This window comes from Berghia stephanieae, chromosome 8, assembly GCF_034508935.2.
Source record: "Berghia stephanieae isolate SIO BIC M18660-M18661 chromosome 8, UCSD_Bste_1.3, whole genome shotgun sequence".
NCBI lineage: Eukaryota > Metazoa > Mollusca > Gastropoda > Nudibranchia > Aeolidiidae > Berghia > Berghia stephanieae.
In genome coordinates, this window is record NC_088367.1 from 3,431,654 (window position 1) to 3,442,090 (window position 10,437).

Sequence of the window (10,437 nt, forward strand, 5' to 3'; positions counted from 1 at the left end):
TGAAAATATAATTATTTTGGAATACATAGTTTGGTGCCCCCTTTCCCCTTCTTTGTTCAACCAACAGTTAATTGTGTGGCTGGGTCAGCTAGGTCTGGCGGAAGGTACTTGGAGAGACCTATCCTGACAGTAGTAAGCTGTTTTTAATTTATTAATGATACAGACTATGGAACCCACAGGGCAAGAAAAACGGGGTTGTCCACCAAAACAGACTTGGAGGAGAAGCCTTCACCAAGATATGAGCGTCTCCAATTTTACCTGGAGTGAGGCAAAGGTCTGTGCCGAGGACAGAAGAAGACAACAGGGCACTTCGGATCCTTGGGCTAGAAGGGGGAGAATTTTTTAATCATGTGTTGACTAAATATGTGCTCCACATAGGCATGAACCGACCAATAAGGTAATGGCATGCAGTCACGTGACAAAGTTATCATAAGAAATTAACTATAATTGACGTCATTGGATGGGGGGGGGGGGGGGGGGAAAAATAGCTGTGGTGTACATGTTCAAGGGAAATAACCAGTTCCAAAGAGGCGAAAAAGGGGCACGCAACCTATAAAATAGAATTTAATATAAAGGGGAGCGATCCAGTAAATACGACTTGCACTCAAAAGTTTTGAAAGAGTTCTATCCCTCTATTAAAGAACAGTCTTTGTTCCCACAATAATACAAGGGAAATAACCAGTTACAAAGTGGCGAAAAAGGGGCACATAACCTATATTTAAATCAAGGGAAGTTATCCAGTAAATGCATTTAAATGTTAAGTTTTGGAAGAGTTGTATCCCTCTAATAAGAGTCGTCCTTGATTCAACAATAATACAATGCAAGGGAAATAACCAGTTCGACAGTGGCGAAAAAGGGGGACATAACATATAAGATGGTATTTAAATCAAGGGAAGTTCTCCAGTAAATGTGATTTGCATTTTTATTGTAAGTTTTGGAAGAGTTGTCGCCCTCTAATAAAATCATCCTTGTTCCTGCAATTATTCAAGTATCTTCATCATGGACGTCATTATCATCGACACCAGCACAACTAACATGACGAATGCCTCCCTCATATGCAAAGTAAAGGCCTCCAGCCACAGCCTTAACAAAACTTACTTCCTTTCAGGCTAAAGACAGGGAGACACACAGAAAGAAGCAGCAGATGATGTTATGAGGCTATGTAGTCTAGTGGTATGACTATGACATTCGCTTTCGGATCAGAAAGTCCTGGGTTCGAGCCTGGCTCGGCGCATAGTTGAGTCCTTGGAAAAGGCTCTTTACTCACATTCTCTCACCATACTCCGGTATAAAACGAGTACCTGGCCGTTAATAGACTTGTCTCTGTCCAAAAAAATTCTACTATCGCCTAACAGGCGTCATGTCCCGTCCTACGTGTTAAATGTTGCTGTTGGCCAGGGACCCTTGTAAAGTGCTTTGAGCACGTTTAGTGGATATCGCGCTATATAAAAGCTCATTTATTATTATTATTAAAAAGTAAGATAAGGACAATGTATAAACAATTTATTTGCACTAACAAATACCCAAGAGAACTTGAGATGCTCGTTTGATTTTAAGGGTGTTACATCTATCAACACTTTTAGGTAATTTTAGCTCCAGCAAAAGGCGAGGAAAATGGTTTAGTCAAAAAAAACTAGAGATATACAATTGAAAGCACACGAGAAAAGTAAGACAAAGGGGAATGATACAAGTGGGGAACAGGTGTAGATTCCAAGAGCACATTATCAGTGTACTTAGTTTGAGCTCACCAAAAAGTCTCACCCAGACACAAGCATAAGATCCCACTGAGAGGAATGCACTCAAATGTTTACAGTTATATATTCAATATAAAAATGTAACAGTACATAACAAAAGAGATGATTTACAAGGAAAAAAATATCACCTCCCAAAACTAACACTATACATTTGACTGTTTCCCTCACAGCCAAGGAGGACTCCGGCAAGGGCCAGGACAAAACTAAGTAATCCCGGTACCCAAATATAGGGGGATAGAAGACACAGCAGGTGACTTCCTACCCACCATGGGAGGTCAAAAGATCCCACCCAGGAATTGTTTGTTTTTGTTTTAAAGGGTTTTACGGCGCTTCCAACACATTTAGGTTATATCAGTGCCAGTAAAAAGGAAGAAAATGGGACAGTAAAAAGTTCTAGAATTATAATGAAAGCACCCAAGAAAAAGTAAGACATAGGGGAACTGGGAACAAATAGGGATCAGATGTAGATTCCAAGAGCATACCACAAATGTACTTAGTTTGAGATCACCTATAAGTCTCATCCAGACACAAGCACAAGATCCACCAAAGAGGAATACACTCAAATGCTTACATTATATATTCAAAATAACAAATAAAATAATACATAACAGAGAGATGATTTACAAGGAAAAAAAATATCATCTCCCAAAACAATAACTATAGATTTGACTGTTTCCCTCCCAGCTAGGACTCCGGCCAGGGCCAGGACAAAACCAAGTAATCTCATTCCAAGACAAAGACAGAAAGCATGTTGGAAAACAGTTATAAGGGGATAGTATGTAACCCCCTGCCCACTATGGGAGGTCAGGAACCCCACCCAGCTGAGGGTTTATAACATACTGAATTTCGTAAATATACGGAAAATTGGTAACCTTGTAGATATAAATGTTTTCAAAATTTAAAAATCAAGAAATGGTTTAATGTTTTTGCTTCATTTTATTCTTATTTCTCTCACACTTCAAAACCAATTCCAAGCATTCGACAAACCGATAGTCCATGAACGATTAGTATTAAAAGCGTGTTTGCATCATCAAGCAACAGAGTCAACGAATGTTTACTTGCAAATTCTGTACAAGACACCATTCCAAATGATAATGATAATAATAATGATAATGATAATAATAATAATAATAATAATAATAATAATAACAATAATAATAATAATAATAATAATAATAATAATAATAATATCAATCATATGCAAATTTTACACCAAGATGCATTGTTGTTTACAATTTTCAAAATATTCAGGATTCTATTTTAAAAAAAAACTATTTATGTTTTAATGATTATTTTTGAATAAAGGCTCAATTTAAGTGAAAATGGCACAGATACTCGCCCAGTGAAAAGACAAGGTCAACAACATTTTGTATTCAAATATATATAAACATCCTCGCACTCCCTGTAGTACTGTATTCCAAACACAAATTGTCTTTAAAAAAATCATCAACATGATGCCAAAAGATTTGCAGTTCTCTTTAACAGGTCACGTTTGTTTGTTTTTAAATGTTTTATTGGGCGCTTGCGACAAATTTAGGTTGTTTCAGCGCCAGTAAAAAGAATAGGGGAATATGGGATAGAAAAATTTTTTTCACTTAACATGCTTCATTCTTAAATGGACTACTTAAACCGATGTTTGTTTAGTTTTTAAGGGTTTTACGGCGATTGCAACACATTTAGGTTATATCAGCGCCAGTAAAAAGGAAGAAAATGGGATAGTAAAAATATCTAGAATTACAATTAAAGCACCCAAGAGAAAGTAAGACAATGGGGAACTGGGAACACAGTAAGTGCCTCCCTGCCCCCTATGGTAGGTCAGGTTCCCCACCCAGACGCTAGGATCTCAGCCAAACGAAACACATTGAGATGATTACAAAATAAACAAAAACTCATTAAAACCCCATTAACTCACTCAATCCTAGAGATCTTTCCTGCTTTTCAACAAAACAAAAGTATTAAAAATGAGCATGTGCATAGATATTTTTATTAGATACCATTAACATGAAAAAACCAATACTAATAACATTAGCTTTGATACTACGCCTATAATTTGACTCAGAAAAAAAATAATAAAGAGGCATGGGGTAAAAGTAACCCGGGTAAACAACGGATAAAGTCGAGGTTAGGGTTGAGTGAGTTAATCTTCCACGACATGGACAGATGTTTTTATGTTTTTAAGGATTTTACGGCGCTTGCAACACATTAAGGTCATATCAGCGCCAGTAAAAAGGAAGAAAATGGGATAGTAAAAAGTCATAGGATTACAATTAAAGTACAAAAGAAAAGGTAAGACAAAGGGGAACTGGTTCAAATAGGGAACAGATGTAGATTCCAAGAGCACACCGTTAAAGTACTTAGTTTGAGATCACCTAAAAGTCTCATCCAGACACAAGCACAGGTCCCCACTAAGAGGAACACACTCAAATGTTTACCAATCATATAATATAATATGTAAACTAAACATAATACAATGTATAACAGAGAGATGATTTACAAGGAAAAAAATATCATCTCCCAAAACTATAACCATATACATTCGACTGTTTCCCTCCCAGCCAAGGAACTCCGGCAAGGATCAGGACAAAACCAAGTAATCTCATTCCAAGACAATGACAGGAAACAATTGGAAAACGGGTATGGGGGGATAGAAGACATAGCATGTACCTCCCTGCCCACTATGGGAGATCAGGATCCCCACCCAGTACATGGACAGAAATCAACTTGGAAAAGAGAAAAGGAGAAATATAATAGGATACAGGAGACATTGGAGATGACCTTGACCTTTCATGGCACAATCCATGAGGTCGAGAGCCTTACCTAACCAAAGACCAACTAGGGAGATACTCAAATAGTTTGTGATATTTATAGCAATGAGACATTTAAAAACAATGGAATGAAAAATGGATATAACACTCATGACAGGTGACCCCACTCATGACACGTGACACCGGACACAATTCATGGCATAATGACTTAAAACATTGTAATGCTGTTGGAATTAGGAGTGTATTGAAAATGACAATCAATGTTATTGTTATATTTCTACTTCCTCATACTTGCTTTTTCAAAAATAAAATGGCGTTAGTGGTATTTTTAGACGGATATTTATCAACAGGACAGTCAGAAGATCGCCCTTCTACAGTTTATCAACACCAATAAAAATGATATTCATTCATTTGATTGTTTGTTTTCATGAAAAAAAAAACAACAACAAAAAAAAAACCAACCAGTGCTGGCATTATTCACAGATTTTTCAGTGGCAGTGATGTAGTGTAATGATTAATTTATACAGCATGCAGAATCCACGGCGCTTGAAAGTGCTACACATACAAAGATGTTTGTTTTGTTTTTTATTTTAAAGGGTTTTACGGCGCTTGCAACACATGAAGGTCATATCAGCGCCAGTAAAAAGGAAGAAAATGAGATAGTAAAAAGTTTTAGAATTACAATTAAAGCAGCCAAGAGAAAGTAAGACAAAGGAGAACTGGGAACAAATAGGGATCAGATGTAGATTCCAAGAGCACACCACCAATGTACTTAGTTTGAAATCACCTACAAGTCTCACCCGGATACAAGCACAAAATCCAACAAAGAGGAACACACTCAAACTCAAATGCTTACATTATGAATTCAAAATAACAAATATCATAATACATAACAGAGAGATGATTTACAAGGAAAAAAATATCATCTCCCAAAACAATAACAATGCATTTGACTGTTTCCCGCCCAGCCAGGGACAGGACAAAACCAAGTAATCTCATTCCAAGACAAAGACAGAAAGCATGTTGGAAAACAGATATAGGCGGATAGAAGACACAGCATGTACCTCCCTGCCCACTATGGGAGGTAGGAACCCCACCCAGACATACAAAGTTAACAGGAAACAAAATGCTAAAATACTATTATGACTCAAAAGCCTGCCTGAATAGTTTCTTGAGCTCGGGGAGGTGTTTGATTTCTTGACCTAATAATTTGTTCCATACTTTTGGGGCCCCGGATGGAGAGGAAAGAATGGAGATAATGTAATTATAGAAAGATAAAAGTAGGTCATATTTAAAGCACTGTAGAAAAGAGTTGAGACAAAATGGGGATTCATTCAAACAGGGAGCAGAAGTAGATTCCAACAAGAGAATTCTATTGTTTATGTTTTTAAGGGTTTTACAGCGCTTGCAACACATTTAGGTTATATCAGCGCCAGTAAAAAGGAAGAAAATGGGATAGTAAAAAGTTCTAGAATTACAATTAAAGCACCCAAGAAAAAGTAAGAAATAGGGGAACTGGGAACAAATAGGGATCAGATGTAGATTCCAAGAGCATACCACCAATGTACTTAGTTTGAGATCACCTATAAGTCTCATCCTGACACAAGCACGAAATCCAACAAAGAGCACACTCAAATACTTTTTTTGTTTGTTTGTTGCTTTAGGTCTCTTCCAACACAATTGAGGTTATATGAGAGACCGCTGAAACAAAAAAACAAGCAATCTAACAAAAATAGTACAAATGTAAATCAAAATCATAACCTAAAGATATCATAAGCTAAATTATAAATAACCAAGAACAAACAGGCAGAAGATTTACAGAAAAAAAATATCCCTGTCAAAAATACAATCACAAACCAAAGAAGCAGGATAGGCTAGTAAAGAGAAGAAGAAACGACATCACTATCGGATCGTACACCCATGCGAACATCATAGGTATATGATTCAAGGGTGATGCTCCCATCCAACCACCCGCCTCAAATACTTTCATTATACATTCAAAATAACAAATATAATAATACATAAGAGAGAGATGATTTACAAGGAAAAAAATATCATCTCCCAAAACAATAACTATGCATTTGACTGTTTCCCTCCCAGCTAGGATTCCGGCCAGTGCCAGGACAAAACCGAGTAATCTCATTCCGAGACAAAGACAGAAAGCATGTTGGAAAACAGATATTAGGGGATAGAAGACACAGTATGTACCTCCCTGCGCACAATGGGAGAACAGAATTCTATCTATGTGTCTTGAAAGTGCCCATAAATCCCTATCAGAGATTGGCACGAGACCTCAGACAAAAATGCTTACCAAATATTATATATCACTAACAATTCACACAAAAATAATAGATACAATTTACAAGATAAAACTCTCGTTAAAAAAAAAAAAAGGCATTGATCCACCTGTCTCCATCTCAATGAATAATCCAAGCTAGGATCTGGGCAAAACCAAGAAATTTCATGCCACGATCCATTCAAAAAGATAACAAGAGTTGAGGTGGATCTAAATGCAAAATTCAATTGGTTTAAAAATGGATCTGACACGATGTTACGAGATTCAACATAAATTTTGAATGAAAAAAAACAAAAAAAAAACAAACAAACAAAAAAACAGTCAGTGAGAGCAACAATGATTACATGGAATGAAAATGTGAAAAATAACAATCTCTGAGAATTGTAGTAAAGCAAACTATGATAGTCACAGCAGTTTATTTCAGGTGTGCAAAGGATTTGATTGTAAAAACATTAACAGCACATTTCCTACAGCAAAATGTATTTTATGAAATTTGATTGAAAGACAATTACAAAAAAAAAAAAAAAACAAAAAAAAAAAGACATTGCAGCTGCACTCGGATGTCACGTAAAGATTGCAGAAAAAGTTCGTTTTAAATTGAAATATACAACAGAAATTTCACAACTTTGACTCAAGACAAGTAAACGCCACACACACACACAAACATGCATGCACGCACACACAGTCTTTTTCATTATTCTTGGCCTTAACTTGTTTGCTATCGGGTTTACAGCCTTTACATACTCATATTGTTGCTAACGAAAAAGAAATTGGGGAGTTAGTTTTTCATTAAAAAGTGCTCAATCATTTATGAGAGCAAAGGGAAAAAAAGACGTATTTCTTTCTCTCTGCCCGCTCCCTTCATTGTCTCTCTTTATCTATAATTAAACATATATAAAGGTTATATCACACAATAAGGATAAATTGAGCTTTGTGACAATTGTTTGTTTTGGTTGTTCTTTAAGAGTTTTACGGCACTTGCGACACATTAAGGTCATTTCAGTGCCATTAAAAAGAAAGTAAATGGGATAGTTGAAAAAAGATTTATAGATTTACAGTTGAAAGCCGGTAAGAAAAGGTAAGACAAAGGGGACTGGTTAAAAAAGGGAATAGATGTAGATTCCAAGAGCACACTATCAATGTTCTTAGTTTGAGATCACCTAAAAGTTTGTTTGTTGTTTTCTTTCAGGGTTTTACGGCGCTTGCAACACATTAAGGCCATATCAGCGCCAGTAAAAAGGAAGAAAATGAGACAGTAAAATGTTCTAGAATTGCAATTAAAGCACCCAAGAAAAGGTACCTAAAAATTTCAACCAGACATCAACACAGGATCCCACTGAGAGGAAATCACTCAAATGTTTACAAACCAATAATATATTTTTAAAAAACAGCATAGCAATACATAACAGAGAGAGATGATTTACAAGGAAAAAAAAAATATCATCTCCCAAAACTAACACTATACATTTAGCTGTTTCCCTCCCAGCTAGGACTCCGGCCAGGGCCAGGACAAAACCAAGTAATCTCATTCCAAGACAAAGCATGTTGGATAACAGATATATCAGGGGATAGAAGACGCAGTATGTACCCCCCTGCTTGCTATGGGAGGTCAGGAACCCCACCCAGCAACCCAGTGACAATTGGTTAATACTACAAACTATATCAAAGGCATTACATATGCAATTATGTGTTAACTGTGTTTATCATTCCAATGTCTCAATGCATTTAAAATAAACCAACTAAAACAAAACATGATGACTTGATTAGTGAGTAAATATTTTGCTAACATAGCATACTTCTTTTACATTGACTTGACAACCATACAGGGTGTACCCCCCCCCCCCTTCCCAAAAAAAAAATATATATAAATACACATTAAAAGTAATTGTAAACGTGGAATTTAATAAAAATGTAATTAATTTCAAAAGGGAGATAAATATCCATAAGTACCATTTCATCAGGGGGGGGGGGGGGGGGGGGGGGGGGGGGGGGCTCCAATTCCAATGTATTTTAAATTTTAGACCATTGGCCAAAAGTCATAACATCTCTCTGAACAAATTGTTCTAACAATTATAATAATAAAGGGATAACATTCTTTTAGTAATCGGTTATGTCTTAAATAACAAGCAATAATAATAATAATAACAATAATAATAATAATAATAACAATAATAATAATAATAATAATAATAATAATAATAATAATAATAATAATAATAGTAATATTAATAATGTTTAACAACATTGTAAATAATTGCATTTTTTAAAAAATCTCACGTTTACAGTTTTTTAAATGTAATACGTATACCTTTTGTTTGGGACACCCTGTATTATATAGTACTAATATGAAACATTCATTGACTACGACCATCCATACCATTCAGGTATTTAGTCAGGATTAACCTAACCATGAAATTTGAATTCACAGTTTAAAATACAAGATTTGACGTGAGCGATACTAGGCTGCTAGAAGCTGTGGACTGTAAAAAAGTAATAAACAAAAATGAACATAAAATAACAGCTTCTAAAAAGAACGAGTCGAGATTTATTCTGACCCTCTGTCCACCCAGCAGTGAATTGGGTAACTGAGTCTGTTAGATTTGGCAGAAAGTACCTTGCGATAGACTAGCATCCTTTCCAAAGGACAGCAAGCAATTGCTATTGTCCGTTTCATGCTATAGAAACCTGGATAAACTCCGGCTCCATGGGCCGATTAGCTCTGAAGGAAAATTCTTGTCGGCCAGTACGATCTCAAAATTTCGATATCAAACTCGAAAAGAAAACGTGCCAAATACTCTGTTCTCTGTCTGGATTTTGAAAGATGAATTGATGTCTTTATCACTCGCTGATGAAGGGTTTTGAGCCAGAAATGTTCCGTGTTTGTTTTTTGGGTTTTGTTGTTTTTTTTTTTAAGCTGTTATATTCATTTCTTTGTTCATTATTAGGATTTGCCCTAAATTTATTAACAACATTCGTTGGAGAAATTTTTTTGTTTGTTTGTGCTTTAGGTCTCTTCCAACACAATTGAGGTTATATGAGAGACCGCTGAAACAAAAAAACAAGCAATCTAACAAAAATAGTACAAATGTCAATCAAAATCATAACCTAAAGATATCATAAGCTAAATTATAAATAACCAAGAACAAACAGGCAGAGGATTTACAGAAAAAAAATATCCCCTGTCAAAAATACAATCACAAACCAAAGAAGCAGGATAGGCTAGTAAAGAGAAGAAGAAACGACATCACTATCGGATCGTACACCCATGCGAACATCATAGGTATATGATTCAAGGGTGATGCTCCCATCCAACCACCCGCTCGTTGGAGAAAGCGAATGTAGTTTTATTACAGTACCAGCAGTGTCAACTTTGGTTTTCAAATCATTTGTGACCCCTCGTCTCAAAACGGTATTATGTCGGGATGATTAAAATGCTGAATATTTAATTTATAGACAAAATTTAAACTTGTGTTGAGTTTGTATGTTTAATTTAGTGTGCTGAATACCAGGAATTCAGAATGTTGATAAGCCTAGCTCTAATTTGACTTTTTAGCCATCTGGTTCAACCCGGCATAATACTATTTTGAGATGATGGGTCACATTTAAACACAAAATCCATTTC